The sequence below is a fragment of the Lacerta agilis genome, chromosome 9 (genome assembly GCF_009819535.1).
Source record: "Lacerta agilis isolate rLacAgi1 chromosome 9, rLacAgi1.pri, whole genome shotgun sequence".
Lineage (NCBI taxonomy): Eukaryota > Metazoa > Chordata > Lepidosauria > Squamata > Lacertidae > Lacerta > Lacerta agilis.
The window spans coordinates 44114976-44132067 of NC_046320.1; the positions used below are offsets into that span (position 1 = coordinate 44114976).

Genomic DNA, 17092 nt, shown 5'->3' on the forward strand with positions numbered 1-17092 from the left:
TGCCACCGCGGACGGCGAGGCGGGGGCAGAAATACCGGGACGACGCTCGGAAAGGTGAGAAGCGGAGGCACCAGCGGCACCTTCCTGCGCACCAGCCACATCCCCACCGCTCGTCTCTCCACTTGCAACTGACCGGCCCTCCTCGTCGCATCCTCCAGCCTGGCTCCTTCCGCTCCGCCCTCTCCTCCCGGCTGCACCAATCCGCTCAACCCCGGCTGCAAATCAAACTTGGTGCTCCCGGCGCAGGTCTCTCGCTCTCCCTCCCAAATCCACCTCTCGTCGCGCTCAAAGCGGCCACGCAACCCTCCCGGTTGCCTGATTTCCCTCCCCCCTGATCTCCATGTTGTAATGTCTGGGGAAGGAGGGAGGGGAGGTTGAGTGAATCGAGCAGAGAGCCGCCTTGGAGGAGCTGCCTCTGCCCCCCCCTTCCTCTCTCCTCCCACTCCTCGACAGTTCTGGAAACTGTATCACCTCTTGTCACAGGAAACCATCCAGCAGGCGGTTGCAAACAAACAAACGCCCTCTGGCCTCCACCCGCTGGAGAGAAGGGGAAGGAAAGACAATACCAATCCCCACTACAAAGGGTGCATAGGAGGGAAGGGGGGTGGGGGTCGAGGCGAAAACCCTCCTACGATTTGAGCAGCTTGTAAAGATTGAAGATAGGAAGTAACACCCCCCCGCGCGCAAAAAAATATAACAAGCCTAAGGAGATGGGCGAGCAGAAGAGCACTGTGGCGGCTTTGTCTAATTTCAGCAAGGGGGCACGATCGCCTCAGCTGCATTCCCCTCCCTCCTGCTGGAGGTTGGGAACGGAGGACGGGCCGTTAGGTGGCAATGATGCGGTTATTTTAAAACACCACCACCTACACCCATTTTATTTGCTTTGACGCGGAGATCTCCACATCCCCGGAGCCGATCCATACTTCCGCCGGTGTATGTACGCTTCACACACTCCTTGCATTTTCCTGTTAAGTCTTATCGGCGTTGTTCAATAACGCACATTTAACCTATCTGGCGGGTTATTAAGCAGCTACGCTCTCGTATTTCCCGAGTGCACCTTGTGACGTTTCTCGAATGCATTCTTACATAACCACCGAGCCTACCAGGTTTTGTCTGGAGCGGAGGGAGAGATTAAGGCGCCAAGGCGCACCCGAGGCGGCCTCTGAGAAGCCCAACGGTCCCCGAGCCTCATCAGCCTGCTCCATTTCTGTGCGACTATTGATGCAGAGGGGAATTGAGGGCAGTCTGACCCCTCGACTGCAGAGTACTTTGAAAAGTTCGCACCCACCACCTGCGAGCGGTTACGGCTGCACAGCAACCGTACATGTATTTAAGCTCCCCGCTGCAAAGGGGGAGGCTTGGGTGAGATGGCGCTAAAAGAATGGGTAAGTTGAGGCTTCTGCTGACGCCGTGCACCTGCCTATCCGCCCGCCTGGGCTCCTCCGTCTCCACGCACAGCCCAGTGAGAAAGGCCCGCCCTCCTTAAGGGGGAGCAGGCGCATGTAGCAAATGAGGCTGTTCTACGAGGATTCGAATCCCAGGGCAACATTCCACATTCCATCCTTTCCCCGCATTAAATCCACCAGCAGCAGCAGCGTTGAGCACCGAGAGAATCTGCTGCCACCCAGCAGAACAGCAGTCTAACAACAAGCCCCGCCACTACTGCACACACCACACACCCCTTGTTTCCCTGATATCCATAAGCTCACACTTCCTAACACGTGCACTTTTGGGGTCTTACAACTTGCTCCCGCGATCGTAGTAAAAGACAGCTCAATTCGTATTGTTGTTTTAACCAATAAAATAAAATAAAAAGCATGGATCGAGGTGCTTCTCCCACCGTAAAAATAAAAAAAAAATAATGCTCATCTTCAGGTCTACACAATGCCCCTGCTGCACCAAGTTCAGCATCAATCCTGCAAAATTAAGCTTTATGTCCACCCAACCGTTGTAAGCTTTCCGTGGAAAGGAAAACCACAATCCGATCTGTGGAGGGAGGGTGCATTTATTTGGTAAACTGTGTTTTTGCCCTCTGTACACTCCCTGCCCTTGAATTAATGCAATGGATATTTTGAACATGTGGGTGACACGGCGACAGATCCTGGTTCCCTGGCTACCCCTCCCCCCCTTCTGAGAGATCTAGCTAAAAACGACCTGCGCTCTGCCGCTGCCATCTGTCTCCCAAGTTCTTACAATGCTTTTCACTTTCCGAGTAGGTCTGTCTATCAGTCAGCATGGATGCGCTTTAGGGGAGCCTGCCTTCCACCTCACCGACAAAGAAAACTAAAAAAAAAAGTCTATGATGCACGAATAAACAACACTTAAGGCACGAAGGGGGGTGGGAACCCCAACAACTCCACCGGGTTCATTCACCTTAAAAAAGCTCCCGGGTTTGGCGAAAAGCAAAGTCTGCAGCGACATTAAAAAAAATAAATGCAGCCAGCCCTTAACTCCCCCCCCCCCGCCGCCGCGCGCGCAACCCTTTCGGATCTGCTCTCAAAAGCTCCCAAAATAATCGCCGATTTTCCCTCCTCCCATCGCCCCCACCCGGTTCCTCCCCAGCAATGTACAAGTTGCTTATGGGATAGTGAAGCTGCAACTCAACTGCCTCCCCTTTTTGCTCCCTATCAAGAAGCAAATCTTTTGGCGCCATATTAATGACGTACTATATTATTTCCACTAGGCAGCGACCTTCGGCATTAAATTGCTCTCTAGCTGCTTCTGGAGAACTCCAAAGCTAAGCAACCAAAAAAGAAAAAAGAAACCCCACCACACATCAAATATGGCTGTGCAAGGCGGCTCGTTCTGCGGCGACGGGCGGAGAGGAGGCGTAAGGCGCTGCCTGGGCACAGTTACCTGCTGCTGTTGCTGCTGCGATGGTTGCCAGTGAGGTTGGAGTTGCTCTGCACGGAGGGGTCTGTGCTGCCTCATGAGTTCAGACAAGCACTGGAGAGTGGGAGCAGATTGTGGCTCCCTTCAGACACACACGCACACACATATACAGGGGGAGAGAGAGAGAGACTCTCGCTCTGACTGACGTTTTTACTTGTTATGGAGGAAGGACTCTGTGAATCAAACTCATTTCTGGGTCACTGCTGCCACAGGGGGGAGCTACTTTAATCCCCTGCCAAAACTAGGGGAAAATAGGGGGGGAGAAACAGGGTGGAGAGGAGGAGGCAAGGAAAGAGAACGAGAGACACTACCGCACTTGGAAACTGTCTGCTTTAACTCCTTGCAGCCCTGAAAGAGCTGAAGATGTCATGCTCCATTTACACTGTGCAGGGAGGAGACTCCCTCTGTTCCGAAGGTTCGCATCGAGGGACCTGCCTCTTTGGAAAAGAAGGAGCATTTCACGCAGGGACAGCAGCCAGTGGGTGTTGAAGACGGATCTCACGCGTTCCAAAAATTGTCAAGTTCTTTTAAAGGAGAGTCTCTCTGGCTTATGCATTGCTTGCCACCTGGGCTTTTGCTTGCTTGCTTGCTTGCTTTTGCAAAGGACACACCATGGCAAAATGAAATGAATTTTTTTTTTTAAGGAAAAACACCCAAAGCAGTAATAAGAGAATCAAAAGATGGCTAACAAGGCATGTCATTCTCTGCTTGGGGCATACCATAACCGTATGATGCTGGAGACTTAAAAATATTTGGGAGGGGGGCTCCTATGCCAGGGGGCCAGTTCTGAACTGGACGACATTCACCTGTCATCCAGTCTTTCACTAATGTTGTGGTTATTTATATTTATAAGGATGTATTGATTTTCCTTTTTGTTTTTAAAAGCAGTAAGAATTTATAAATTATTTCAATTTATCACCCACTCAGCCGAAGAGGTGAGTAAGGTCTGTAAGTGCTCATTTCTCTCTCTCTCACACACACACACACTCATATTCTGCACCAGTATCAGCTCAACATGAGGTATTATTAGGAGCATGAAGCAAGATCAGCCCTCAAAACAATGTGCCAGATTCCAGTTCTGCATTTGAGTTTGGAATCATCTCCACAGGAAAGCATCACTCTGGTCATGCCCAAAATGGCTTTTCATACATGACACCAAATGTATATTTAAGTCTCTCTGTGCTGTTTTTGTACAAGTGAAATATTGTTCATGGTAGGTAGAACATGGAAGAGCATCCTTTTTAATATATGGACATTCTAGCCAATATATTCAAATTACAAACAGTGGAAATGCAAAGCATGTGATTGTTTTCATTTTACAGATGGAGAATTTAGATGTATAGTAACACTCAAGAATGTCCATTGCTAAACTAGAAATTGATTTCAGTTCCCCATGATCCAAGTCCAGCACTCTACACATTGGTTACTTCAAGTCTATAGGTAAATAAAGAGATAAAAAAATATTGGGGGACGAGACATAATGGTAGGAGCCAAAAAAATAAATACCCAGTGAGTGTTGAGCTACAGATCGCTGACTGATTGAGGTAGGGAACAGAATACCTATTGTTAGCCACTCAGCCCGGCTTTGGCCAGGGAGGGGGGATACAAATAAAATGTTGTTGTTGTGGTTGTTGGAGAGGAGAACAGTAAACAAAGCATGCTCAGGTTGCAGTTCCAACTTGTCATCATGACAAATAGCCTAATACGTCTCTGCTCTATGAATTTGCCTAACTGGTAAAGATAAAGGACCCCTGACAGTTAAGTCCAGTCACGAATGACTCTGGGGTTGCGGTTTACTGGCCGAGGGAGCTGGCATTTGTCTGCAGTTTTTCTGGGTCATGTGGCCAGCATGACTAAGCTGCTTCTGGCGAAACCAGAGCAGCGCACAGAAACGCCGTTTACCTTTCCACCGGAGCGGTACCTATTTCTCTACTTGCTTGAACTGCTAGGTTGGCAGGAGCTGGGACCGAACAACGGGAGCTCACCCCGTCACAGGGATTCGAACCCAAGGCTCACACCACAGCGCCATCCACGTCCCATGAATTTGCCTAGTCCCCTTCTAAAGCCACCTAAGTGGATGGTCATCACTGCATCTTGCAGCAGCAAATAATTTTCATTGTTGTGTTTCATTGGACGGCTACATTAAGTTTTCATGTTATGAAAGAAAGAGAAAAACAGCTGTCAACTTTCTCCAAAGCATGCCTAATTCTAAAAACCACTATCATGTATGCCCCTCTTTTGTTGCCTTGTTTATATCCTAAAACAATAGAAGAAATCAACTCCTAAACCTTTTAGCCTTTCCTTGTAGAGAAAGTGCTCCAAGCTCCTGATCAGCCTAGAGCTTTATGTTATGCAGGGCCTCAGAGGTTCCAACACTTGCCCATGGTTTGGTTTTCTTGGAATGACAGTCAACAGAGATGGTAGTGTCTTTAGAATACTGTATAGGATGGAATGCCTCATAGAATTAGCACTCAACAAATCTTGCCTCCCCGTTAGGTTCCCAGGGAGATCACCAAGCCATAGCTTTGGGTCCAGCACAGAGCACGGCAAGCCACTCTATCTCCAGCTTCCAAAATGCAGACACAAACTCTATTGTTTTTCTACCTTAACAAGGTGGTGTTGTTTCCAACAAATTGGGAGGTAGGGAGGGCTACCTCCATTTGTCTCTATGGCTACTGGGCAGCCTCTTTGCACATGTACATGGTAGCATTTAACCAGACAGCTAAGGAACTGTTCTGACCCATTCAGTGACCTCTTCTACTAGATTCAAAACTTCATTGATGCAGAATCACAAGCCTGGAAGGGACCCACAGATATAACCCAGACTGATCCTCCAGTCCCATAACAATTAGCCACCATGGCTTGTAGCCGTTGATACCTTATTATCCCTGTCCTAAAACTGAGCCCTATGTTGGTTTGTCATCTGATGCACAGGGACAGAGAGGAAGCGCCATGCGATTTTCTCTTACTTTTAACAGTAGCATGAGATGCAGAAATTAGCAGCTCAAGATTCTCACAGCATGGAAAAAGGAGAATCCAGCTGCTGTTATAAGACACAAGTAGGGGTTGCTCAAAAAGTAGGCAACCTCAAGTCCTGAGATATTTGCATTTTTTTGCTACCATCTGCTAACAGCCCAAATGAGAAAACAGTCCACCCGGATATCACTACACCAATATTTCTTGCATTCCAAAATATGGAATGTAAATACAGACGTGGCAGGCCCAAGACACGTTTCCTTAATCAATGGATTTACATTTTTCCCTGGGCAAAAGCAGGCATGTGTCTTTTTCAAAGCATCTCTTGCCAAATTAAAGAAGAACGCTCCTCTAGATTTATCATAATCTCAACATGAAAAAATAAGCTTGCTGGGAGGGAGGACAGATATTCTAGCATGGTTAACGTGCACTAATTACAGGGTAATGCATCCCCTCTGGCAACCCTTTTACCCATGTGCCAGAAAAAGTCACACCTTCAGCACTGTGATGCTAGAAGGCCTCCAAACGAAGGAAGTTGGGAGCAGCTACACACCTACACACATACACACATGCAGAAAGGAAAGTATGAGCTGTTGTTTGCTCTGTCTCATCTGTGATTCAGCAGAAGAATTGCTCTTTATACATTATAATAAGCTAAGTAATTTATCCAAGCATATCATACACCTACACCTTTGCTACACACATTGCAAACTTGTTACACATTCAGAAACCAATTTCATTTTCCCAGTGAAAGCAGGAGCCAGGTCTCTTATTCATTTTTGTAACATCTAAGACAGTCCTTTATTATGGGTTCAAGTACTGAGACTTCTAGCATTCTATGAGTGTGGCTATTTATGTTAACAAAACAGAAACTACCATGCACAAGAGGGGTGTATCAGCAGGTGCAGGGAACCCCAAGAAATAAAAATATTTAGGGGGGAAGGAATTTCAATGAGGACTGAGGATACTGAAGTGGGCATGGAATGCTGAGTGGCAGGGTGGTAGGGAGAGAAAACCAGGAGGGAGCAGCAATGGGATGGATTGTTCTGGAAAAGGGCATTACGCTGGAATCTTGGAACAGCAGCACTCCATGCACCCTTTTTATTGGCGGTCTCATTTGTTATTATTTATTATTGAGATTTATATTCCAGCTTACTATTTTTTTAAAATAGTTCAAGGCGGCTGGCTAGTAGATTGAAATTCTACTGAGTTTGACAAGTGTATAAATGAGATGCAGAAGACCAAATGATGCATCTTTTCCTGAGCTATATTAGAATGGTGTGAAATAATATTGAACTTTTGTGACTACTGAGGGGGAAGGCTCAGTAATAGAATGGTGATAAAGAGTACATCTCCTGTCAAGGAAGTCAAAGGCCACTTCAGTGAAGAACTCTTGCTTCAGTCAGAATCGGTCTCAGCAAAGTAAACTATTTTTCAAACAAATCAGAAAACATCCCACCTCAATTCCAAAACTTGGACCGCTTCGTGTTCTTGATGATGTTATTGAAAATGCAGTAAGGTCCAAATACCACTATGCTAAATGAACATCTTGCAGGCCTCAACTCCTGCTCCACTGCTACTTTCTCTTCATAGACTGAAAACAGCAGTGTAGCCAGAACACAACTCATGCAGGGATGCAAAGGCAGCATCTTATGAAGTCACATAATTCCATCCATAGCATACATTAAAAGCACATTTAAACTGCATGCTTTCCCCTAGAGAATCCTGGGAAATGTAGTTCATTCCTCACAGAGCTACAATTCCAAGCAACTTTAACAAACTACAGTTCCCAGGATTCTTTTGGGGGACTATGCACTTTGAAGGTGTTTTAAATGTATGGTGTGGATGTATCTGAATGAGAAGTGATGGAATGATCCAGACATACACAATGTGGGTACAGAAGAATGATGTTCCCCCCCATCAGAAGTTGAATGAATGAGGTAAGGCCAGAATAGAAAATCATGCAGAGATATAGCAAGCCACCTCTGTTTAGATGGATACTATTACTTATGGGCTCACAGAAGCCCACGCAATGTGCAAGAGTGTTGGCTAAGCCTAGGCAGAGAGTCCCAATTTCCAATCACTTTCTTGACCCTGAAGCTCTGTGGGTGACCTTGGTCCAGTCGCTATTTCTCAGCATACCCTACCACAGTCTGGTAATGAGGATAAAACAGAGGAGACCTATATGTTGCCTTGAGCAGGAGGCAGGACATAGATGTATTATTATTTTGTTGTTGTTTATTTCAATGTATTTGTCATGGCACATTAACAGTTTTCTCATAACACACTAATTTGCCTTGGCTCACTGTTAGGCAGTTACTACGATCAGATAACAAAAATGGCACATACTATGGCCGAAAATAAGCCCTATGAGCTTTCTGGGTAGAATGCTACTGAGAAACCATATGCAGTGTTAGGTGCAGCACTTGGATTTAGCAGTTGACATGTATCAACATCTAGAGCAGAAGTAGGCCACTGTGCACACTCCAAACCTTGATATATTGATTAGATATTCTGTGCATCATTTATGCACATGAAAGTTTTGTGCTTGCTCTGCTATCCTGCAAAATGCAAGATACCAGATCACTCCTATAGAGCCTATTGCATGTAGTATTCACAACAGCTCTATTTTGTTGTTGTTCAGTCGTTCAGTCGTGTCCGACTCTTCGTGACCCCATGGACCAGAGCACCGCCAGGCACGCCTATCCTTCACTGCCTCTCGCAGTTTGGCCAAACTCATGTTAGTAGCTTTGAGAACACTGTCCAACCATCTCATCCTCTGTCGTCCCCTTCTCCTTGTGCCCTCCATCTTTCCCAACATCAGGGTCTTTTCTAGGGAGTCTTCTCTTCTCATGAGGTGGCCAAAGTACTGGAGCCCTCAACTTCAGGATCTGTCCTTCTAGTGAGCACTCAGGGCTGATTTCTTTAAGAATGGATAGGTTTGGTCTTCTTGCAGTCCATGGGACCTCTCAAGAGTCTCCTCCAGCACCATAATTCAAAAGCATCAATTCTTTGGCGATCAGCCTTCTTGATGGTCCAGCTCTCACTTCCGTACATTACTACTAGGAAAACCATAGCTTTAACTATACGGACCTTTGTCGGCAAGGTGATGTCTTGCTTTTAAGATGCTGTCTAGGTTGTCATTGCTTTTCTCCCAAGAAGCAGGCGTCTTCTAAATTCGTGACTGTGTCACCATCTGCAGTGATCATGGAACCAAGAAAGTGAAATCTCTCACTGCCTCCATTTCTTCCCTTCTATTTGCCAGGAGGTGATGGGACCAATGAATGCATAAAGGTTGAGTGGAAGGCAGCATGTTGAAGCCCCCTTTTCCTTCCACACCTTAATTAGCTAATATTATCTGAAGAGGTCCTCTATGCTGGAAATCACCAGCTCTCTTTATACATTCTTCCTTCCCCCTACAAGTTGAAGTGTAACTGTCTGAAGCAGGGAGCCTCCTGGACTCATAGAGAGTCCTAGTGTGTGTGTTTGTTTGTTTGCTTGCTTGCTTGTTTGCTTGTTTGCTTGCTTTGTTTGTTTGTACCTGATTTCCCAGGGAGTACATGAGGCTCCGCACTTCAAGTGTTTGCACTTCCAACCTCATGGAGGTGAAGCTACTGCACTAGTTCCTGTCTCACATGTTACTTAAAAATGGGGTTAAAATGCATTAAGAAGGCTATTGTCTTACATGTTTGTAAGGTCAGCTGGGATGTCTGGTTGGTGAGATATTGAGGAAGATGGACTATTGGGAAGATCAACCCAGGTGTTTTGTTTGTAATAAAGGCAGGATTGCTATTTCAGCTCAGAACCAAATTAACTCTCATACTGAGTAGGCTACGGAGCAGCTCCCTGACCAAACCATATACCTGCAGAGTAATTATGTGAGAACAAGAAGAGAATCTCTTCTCTGCTCCCCTGGCACTGGGCTTTAATTTTTCCTCAGCTAAGAACATGGTGGCACCTTTCTGAAACAAAAAGGAGTCACCAGCCTGAATGAACATGACTAGACACTGCAGATTTCAAGTTCAGAGTGAAGACTGTCTTTCTGCATATATGCTGACAAAGAAGAAAATGTGGCTTTTTGATTAGAGACACAAATTCTAGCAAGGATTCATCACATATAGATGACACACAGAGAGATTTTTTTAAAAATCCAGTCCTGTGACAAGGACCACCATTAGGAACAGCTGCAAAATTAACCTGTGTAATCTTTAATTATATGCACACCACAGTGCCGGATTCTATGGGTATGCATAGTATGGGCAGAATTAGGGCTCCTTATGACTGATGCCCCAAGTTATTAGCATACATTCTTAACTGATAAAATATCATTGAAACATGACTACAAACAATGAATAGCCATTGTTGAATTCTAGTATTTAGTGTGTTGCATTGTTTCCACTCTTCATTTCTCCTACTCCGCAATTAAAGTCAGTGGAGGCCTGGTTCATTAGAGTAGAAGTCACCAACCCGACGCCCATGAAGACCTTATGGCACTTGTGGAGGCTCCAGGTGCCATTAAGAACCCTGGTCTTCCACAAGTACAGGAAACACCGTGCTTCAGAAGCTTGCCCTTTAATTTATGGAAGGTAATTGTGACTGCAATGAGAGGGTGGAGCTTATCAAACTCATCCCTGCTTTCTCTCACTCAATGCTATTGCATGAATACTTAATTCACATTTCCCAAAAGAATATGCAAGCAAAAATGCAGCTATCCTTTGAAATCCCTCTAAATTTTGTGATGCAGTTCTCCAACACAAAAATACGTGAACAAATGCATATATTAGGGGTGTGTGGATACAAATGCATATATTGGTGAATATAGCACACACAAATGCATTATATTAGGCCTATTTATTTGCAAAAATGTGCATATTAGGAGAAATGAACACTAAAATGCTGGTGAACTTGACAGATTCCTCCATCCTGAATTAGAGGGCAATTCTCTTCCTTTTTTGTGATTTTGCTTGCTTTTCAGTTGACCTTGCTTTTGGGAATGCAGTTCACACCAGAACCTCTTCCTCTTCCTCTTCCCTTAGCTGCTCCTGGGCCAGAGATGTGTGTAAGCATGACCAGCTGGAATTCTACCACTGTTTCCTTCATGAAATACATGAACATTGAGAATGCGGCTCATTAGCTAGTACAGAGGCTTGAGTTAAGAAGCAAAGAAAACAAAACAGCATTGCTGTCAACTAAAGGAATAAAAATAGTTATATCTGCATGGTGTTGAAACATATTGGAAAGCAGAAAAATGGAAGGCTGAGAGTGAAAGTGAAGCAGTTTTGGAAACAATGGTAGTTGAACCATTGACTTGGCTGGCAGTATCGTTCTGCTTTGCCAAGGCAAACCTCATTCATATTTCAAGCCAGCATAGCTCTTTTGAGAATAGAGCTGCCTAGAGTTATTGAACATAACCATCTGAACACAAGGCATAGAGTTTGATGTTGTGGCAAAGATAACCAGCACATAGCTTTGCAACAAGGAGAATTATGACCTAGGCAGCGGCCATGTGGAAGCAAATGCCAAGGGGAAACATATCTAAGGATCTGTTGCCCTGGGTTTGCCATAATTATAAGTGCAGATACAAAAAACCATGCACTCTATGAGGAATTATAGAATAATGCCTATACATGATTTATGTGACTGCTGGTCAGCTATCCTCATGAGGAAATGCTCAAAAGCTAACCTTAGGACAGAAGTCACCAACCTTTTGGGGGCCATGGATATATGTTCTGTGAACCACCCTAGACCTTTGGGTATAGGTTGTTATATAAATTCAATAAATAACAACCAACAACATCATTTGCAAACCAGAAAAACTGCCATGGGCAACACTCAAACTTCAACCAAACACATACCACAATCTATACTCAGCAGGGGAAGGGGGCTTTTCTGGTGCCAGGGAAGGCTTATGCAGGTGCATCTCTGTCCACAGGCACCACACTGACAACTTCTGCCTTAGCAGCAATATCAATAATACTTTACTGCTAGTTTGGAGTGTTACAAGATTTGCACTTCCTCAATTTGGTGTTAGTTAGCTCAGGGATGGTAACCTGTGGCTCTCCAGATGTTCTAGACTGCAGCTCCCAGCATCCCTGAGCATTGGCCATGCTGGCTGGGCTGCAGTGGCTGCTGCCCACTGGGCAGAAGGCAGAGAGACCAACAGTAGCTGGAATCAGAACCACTGACATGTCCCCATCCTCCCTGCTGAATTGTGCAAGGGCAACACTGAGACGAAGGAGGAGGAAGTTGACAGGTAGTGCCATCCTCTGGACTGGTTTTAAGTGAGAAAGTGGGCAGGTGTGAACAGACTGGTTGGTGGGGCAGTGTCTCATTTGTCCTAATGGGGCAGCGTTCACTGCAGTCTGAGCTGGTGGTAGTTGTAGTCCAAAACAAATAGGTCTGGCCAAGACATTTTGCCACTTGAGGAAAAACTGAAAATATACCCCCTGCCCATAAATCAAAGTGGGTCACATGCAAGGCTGACCTTTTGGACCTGGAGACAAATGCCTCTCCCTGGGAGTAAACAACAACAACAACAACAACAACAACAACAATGGGAGGGTGGAAATAACAATTTGCTGCCTGTTCACAACTCCTGGAATCAGCTGCATGAGGTGACAACAACCTTTTTGAGTCCACAGCTCCCTTGACCAACTGCATTATTTCTGTGGCACCCCTGTGGGGCTCAGGAGCCCAGTTAAGCTGGCAGCCTCTCACCCTTTTTTGAACACCCTCCATTGTAAAGTGTTCCCTCAGCCTCCTCTTCTCTCCTTGGGAATCCTGCAGGTAGCTGCTACAGCCTCCCTTGGTCTCTGAGCTGCCTCAGCTCCTGGCAACCAGCACCCCCTGGCCAGCCGCAGACACACCAGTTCCTGGGGAGCTTGTAGCCAGGGCTGCTGCAACAAACAGCTGTGCAAGTCTTTGGGAGGCAGAGACACAAGAGGGTATCAGAGGAAGGAAGGAAAGAGGGACAGAGGCCAGTGTTGCCCACGATACCCCTGACTTTCATTCAAGGCACCCCAGGGTGCCACGGCACACTGTTTGAAAACCACTGGCCTAAGGACCAGCCCTACACAGTAATAACTCCTTGAAGGGTCCTTAATCTCTGTACTCCATCACATCCTGTAAGGAATAGAACATAGCTCTTCACAACATGAAGCACAGAAAAATGAAGAGCAGTGATAATGCAGACCAGCTATCTAGAGATGTTGTTGCTGTGTGAAAATACACAGCTACCAATGCTCTTCTACATGTTCTTTTTAAAGAACTACCAGATGCACAGTACAGTCCATGAACGAGACAGAGATACAGAGGAAATGCCCAAAAAAGGGAACAGAAATATAAAGAGAAAGACAATGATGCAGATGTACCTGATTGCTGACCTTCTTACATGGCTGGGCTGTGAAAGTTAAACCCCAAGAACTATCATTCAAACTCCTGTGAAAACTGAGAATGAAACAAATAGAGCATTTGCAAAGCCAAGAAATTAAGGTCCTTGTCTGTTTAAGTACTAAGAGATAAGGAGTAGCAATGGATGGAAAATAAACATTTTACTATGCTTACCCCTCTAACTATCTAGCTAATCAAAACTTGATCCTGACAGACACATCCTACGTCTCTAAGGCACATACCATTGAGATAAACCAGAGCAGCCAAGGTCATTCCTGATAATGAAATATTTTCCACCCAAATAGATTTAAAGCAGAAATTCTCCTTTATCTCTGTAAAGATACCATTAGCAATTCTCAATCAAGGCCTAGGCAGAGATCCTGGTTAGACTGGTGCAATATCCAGATAGTGAGGCTTGGGGCTTGCTGTGAACTAATTCAAGTATTAAAATTATTAAGCTGCTTCTAAATTAGCCTGGTTTTGATAGGAGATGACTACCTCCACCATACAACACTGAAAAGCATATGTTTCAAAAGGAAGCCCCATACAGTGAATCCTATGCATGCTTACTGAGAAGTAAATTCTACAGTGTTCAATAGGGCAATACACATTTACTGGAGCACTGAATTCAATGGGGCTTGCTGCTGTGTGGGATTGCACAGTTAAGCAACTAAAACAGGTTGAATGTTAAGTAGTTTCAGGATTGCAGCCATCTTGTCATCTCCAGGCAGGAGGGAGAGGGAACCCTAAAGATGTTGTTTGTATGTTTGTTTGTTTGTTTGTTCCCTCCCTCCCTCCCACACTTATTTATTTATTTCCCACGTTTTGTCTAGGACACTCAGGTGGCATACATAGTTCTCTCCTCATTTTTTATCTTCACAGCAACCCTGTGAGGTAGGTTTGACTGAGAGACTATGACTGGTCCAAGGTAACCTAGTGAGTTTCATGGCTGATTTGAACCCTGGTCTCCCAGGTCCTAGGCTGATAACGCTAATCACTACACCACACTGGTTCTTACAGGAAGAAAAAGCAAAAGTAGCCACTACAACTTATCTGGACAGCACAGGGATTAGGCGGGGGGGGGGGGCAGAGAGGTTGAGGCTGCACAGACATACTGGTGGACCCAATCCAGCTCTCCCACCAGTACAATCATGCAGGCCTGACCTTGCTGTTGCCCTGCCCTAGCACCAACTAGGTAAGCTGCAGCGATGCCAATGCCAGAAAGGCATCTGCAGCTCTGCCCCACCACACTGACTGCTAACATGTGTGTGTTTCTTTGTGTGGTTGTGTGTATGTACACACACCCAGAGCTGTTACTGGACTATGTAACAGTGAAGAGTAAGATCTGCTAAATCCTTTTCATTCCTTTATTTCGCTGTATATCATTCTTACTTGATAACATTCATTTCGTCTTTTACATCTGAAATATTTCACATTAATCCCTGAAGTATCTCATGCCATGAAAATGAACACCGAGCTAATAAAGTTGACTTTTCCCCTGCTGCTCAACCTCAGTCATGCCCTCCTTTAAGTCTTAGCTATCTCTTCTCTCCACCCACCCAACCTTTTAAGCCAGATTCTTGGAAATTTTCCCTCCACCAGCACTTTCGCCTTCAGGGTTAGAAACATGTTATAAAGCATGTAAAAATGCAAAGGACAAAAAAACAACAACCCTGCCCTGTACAACAATGTCAAATTTATATCCAGAATCTAATCTCTAGTACAGTAGTAGGAATTCCTTCAAAGTGTTCACGTTTACCGTTAAAAGAAATGGTCATTGTCTATCCTCAGCATTCTGTTTATTTTTAGAAAATGATAGTCACATTTTAATTGGTTTTCTCACATAAAGAAGTTAACGAAGACCTACTCATCTTAGGGAATAAACAAAGCACAGCACACTCTGTGTTATGAAGTTTAATGATAATTATTTCATTTCTTTTCTTCACACTAATAAGAGTTAAATTCTGGTTTTGTTTTTAGTTTTTTAAAAGAAACACCAACTAGCCACAGTAAGGGAAATGTTATCTTCCAACAACTGTCATATGTTGTAATATTATTGTGAGTGTAATTGTATTCTTGACTAGTGGGAAGTGCCTGGAGCTGCCCAGGAATTAAAAGAAACCAACAAATATTGTGATTTTTTAAACTGATAATTTGTGAGTTTTAGTGCTGTACACACCTGCACACCAACTCAGAGCTCCAACCTGACCCGGGGAACACCTCACCCAGCCCCCAAAATTAATTAGTGTGTGGTCGGGGTAATGCTTAATTATGGTTTATTTGGTCTGCCAAATTGATTCAACATGGCCTCTGACGTCCAATCATAGATGAAAACAGCATTCTCCACCTTGGGAACTCTTGTGCCAAATTGGGTGACAATACAGTGGTACCTCTGGTTATGAACTAGATCCATTCCGGAGCCCCATTCATAACATGAAGCGCTGAATCTGCGCATGTGCACGACTTGATTCAGTGCTTCTGCACATGCGCGAATTGCTGAACCCGGAAGTAATCCGTTCCGGAACTTCCAGGTTCGGCGCATTCATATCCCGGGACGAATGCAACAAGAAGCAATGGTAACCAGAGGTACAACTGTATACTGTATTCAGAGCCATCCAAATTAGGGCAGGTTGGAACCATCATGCCAAATTGAGAAACGATGTAATCAGAAACATCTTGATCAGTGCAATTTGGTCACGTAACACCAAAAATCAGGTAAAGTCATGCCAAAGTCATAGTTTGGTCCACCAGTGGCCCAATGTTGATGTAAAACACTGCCCCCACTTTGGGAACCCTTGTGCCAAGTTCAAAATTTGTGCATTTTGGATCTGTCACACCAGAACTGCTTACAAAGAGAAAACAAAACACTGCCAGAAGTATACCGCACTTCCAGAGTTGGGAGTTGTGGGGCCCACCACAGTCAATGCATCACCAGTGCAGAACGACGTACATGAGATTAAGAGGAGGGACTCAATTGTTCCAAGTACAAGGTCACACCACACATCTAGAAAATAACAAATCAACATGCTGACGTACTGACACAAAAGCAAACTGACATGAACATAAGAATGGAACTGTATATAAGAAGCAAAGCTTGTTAACCCTGGCTCAGAAATTCAGTACTTAACTGCTAGAGAAGACTACACTCTCTTGTCACAAACCTGTATCTTTTTAAACACACACACACACACACACACACACACACAAAACCATATAAAACACAAACACATGCTAATATAATGATGATCATAACATGTAATCTTGACGCAATTCACAGTGTGGGTGATTCATCCATGTGTCACTCAGATTCAAGAAAAATAACTTTTTCCAAAACAAAATAATCTATGCTATGATGCAGTCACCTTTCCTGAGTAATCTTGCAATTTAAATGACAAGGTTACTTACAAAGTAAATGGCAACAGGGAGATCTTAGTTCCTTTGCCATGGAGATCCGCACGTGTCCAAGTGTTGCAAAGGGGTAAGCACACATGCTTTAAAAAACTTGTCTGCCAATCTTACGGTGGCCGAGAATTTACAGGAAACTGAGGTGCTGATCCTTCCTTCCCTCTTTTTGTTTTTAAATAAAAACAATACATAATTAACATAAGTAAAATTGTGTATATAAGAACACATGCACACATTCCCCAAAAAAAGAAAGCCTCAAAGAAAAAGGAGATGAAGCCTGTGAAAATAAATAATTACATACCTGCTTAGGGGCTAAACAAATGACCCTTGCGTCCCTTCCAACTCTAAGAGTCTATGATTCTAAGTTGTTGTTGTTGTTGTTGTTGTTGCTGCTGCTGCTGCTGCTGCTGCTCCTGTTTTAATAAATTGG

General features: G+C 44.7%; 1 protein-coding gene across 3 annotated transcripts in view; it reads right to left on the reverse strand.

Moving 5' to 3' along the window:
- JADE1 (jade family PHD finger 1) overlaps positions 1-17092 on the reverse strand; it is a 153599-nt gene that overhangs the window by 55661 nt on the left and 80846 nt on the right. The window contains exon 1 of one of the 3 annotated variants that reach the window (XM_033159661.1): positions 2857-3082. The exons of 1 other annotated variant lie outside the window; for it this stretch is intronic. The gene's annotated coding sequence lies outside the window, so the exon portion shown is untranslated. Of the gene's footprint in view, positions 1-133; positions 336-2856; positions 3083-17092 lie in introns of those variants that run through there. One more of the 3 variants, XM_033159665.1, reaches the window with a different exon arrangement.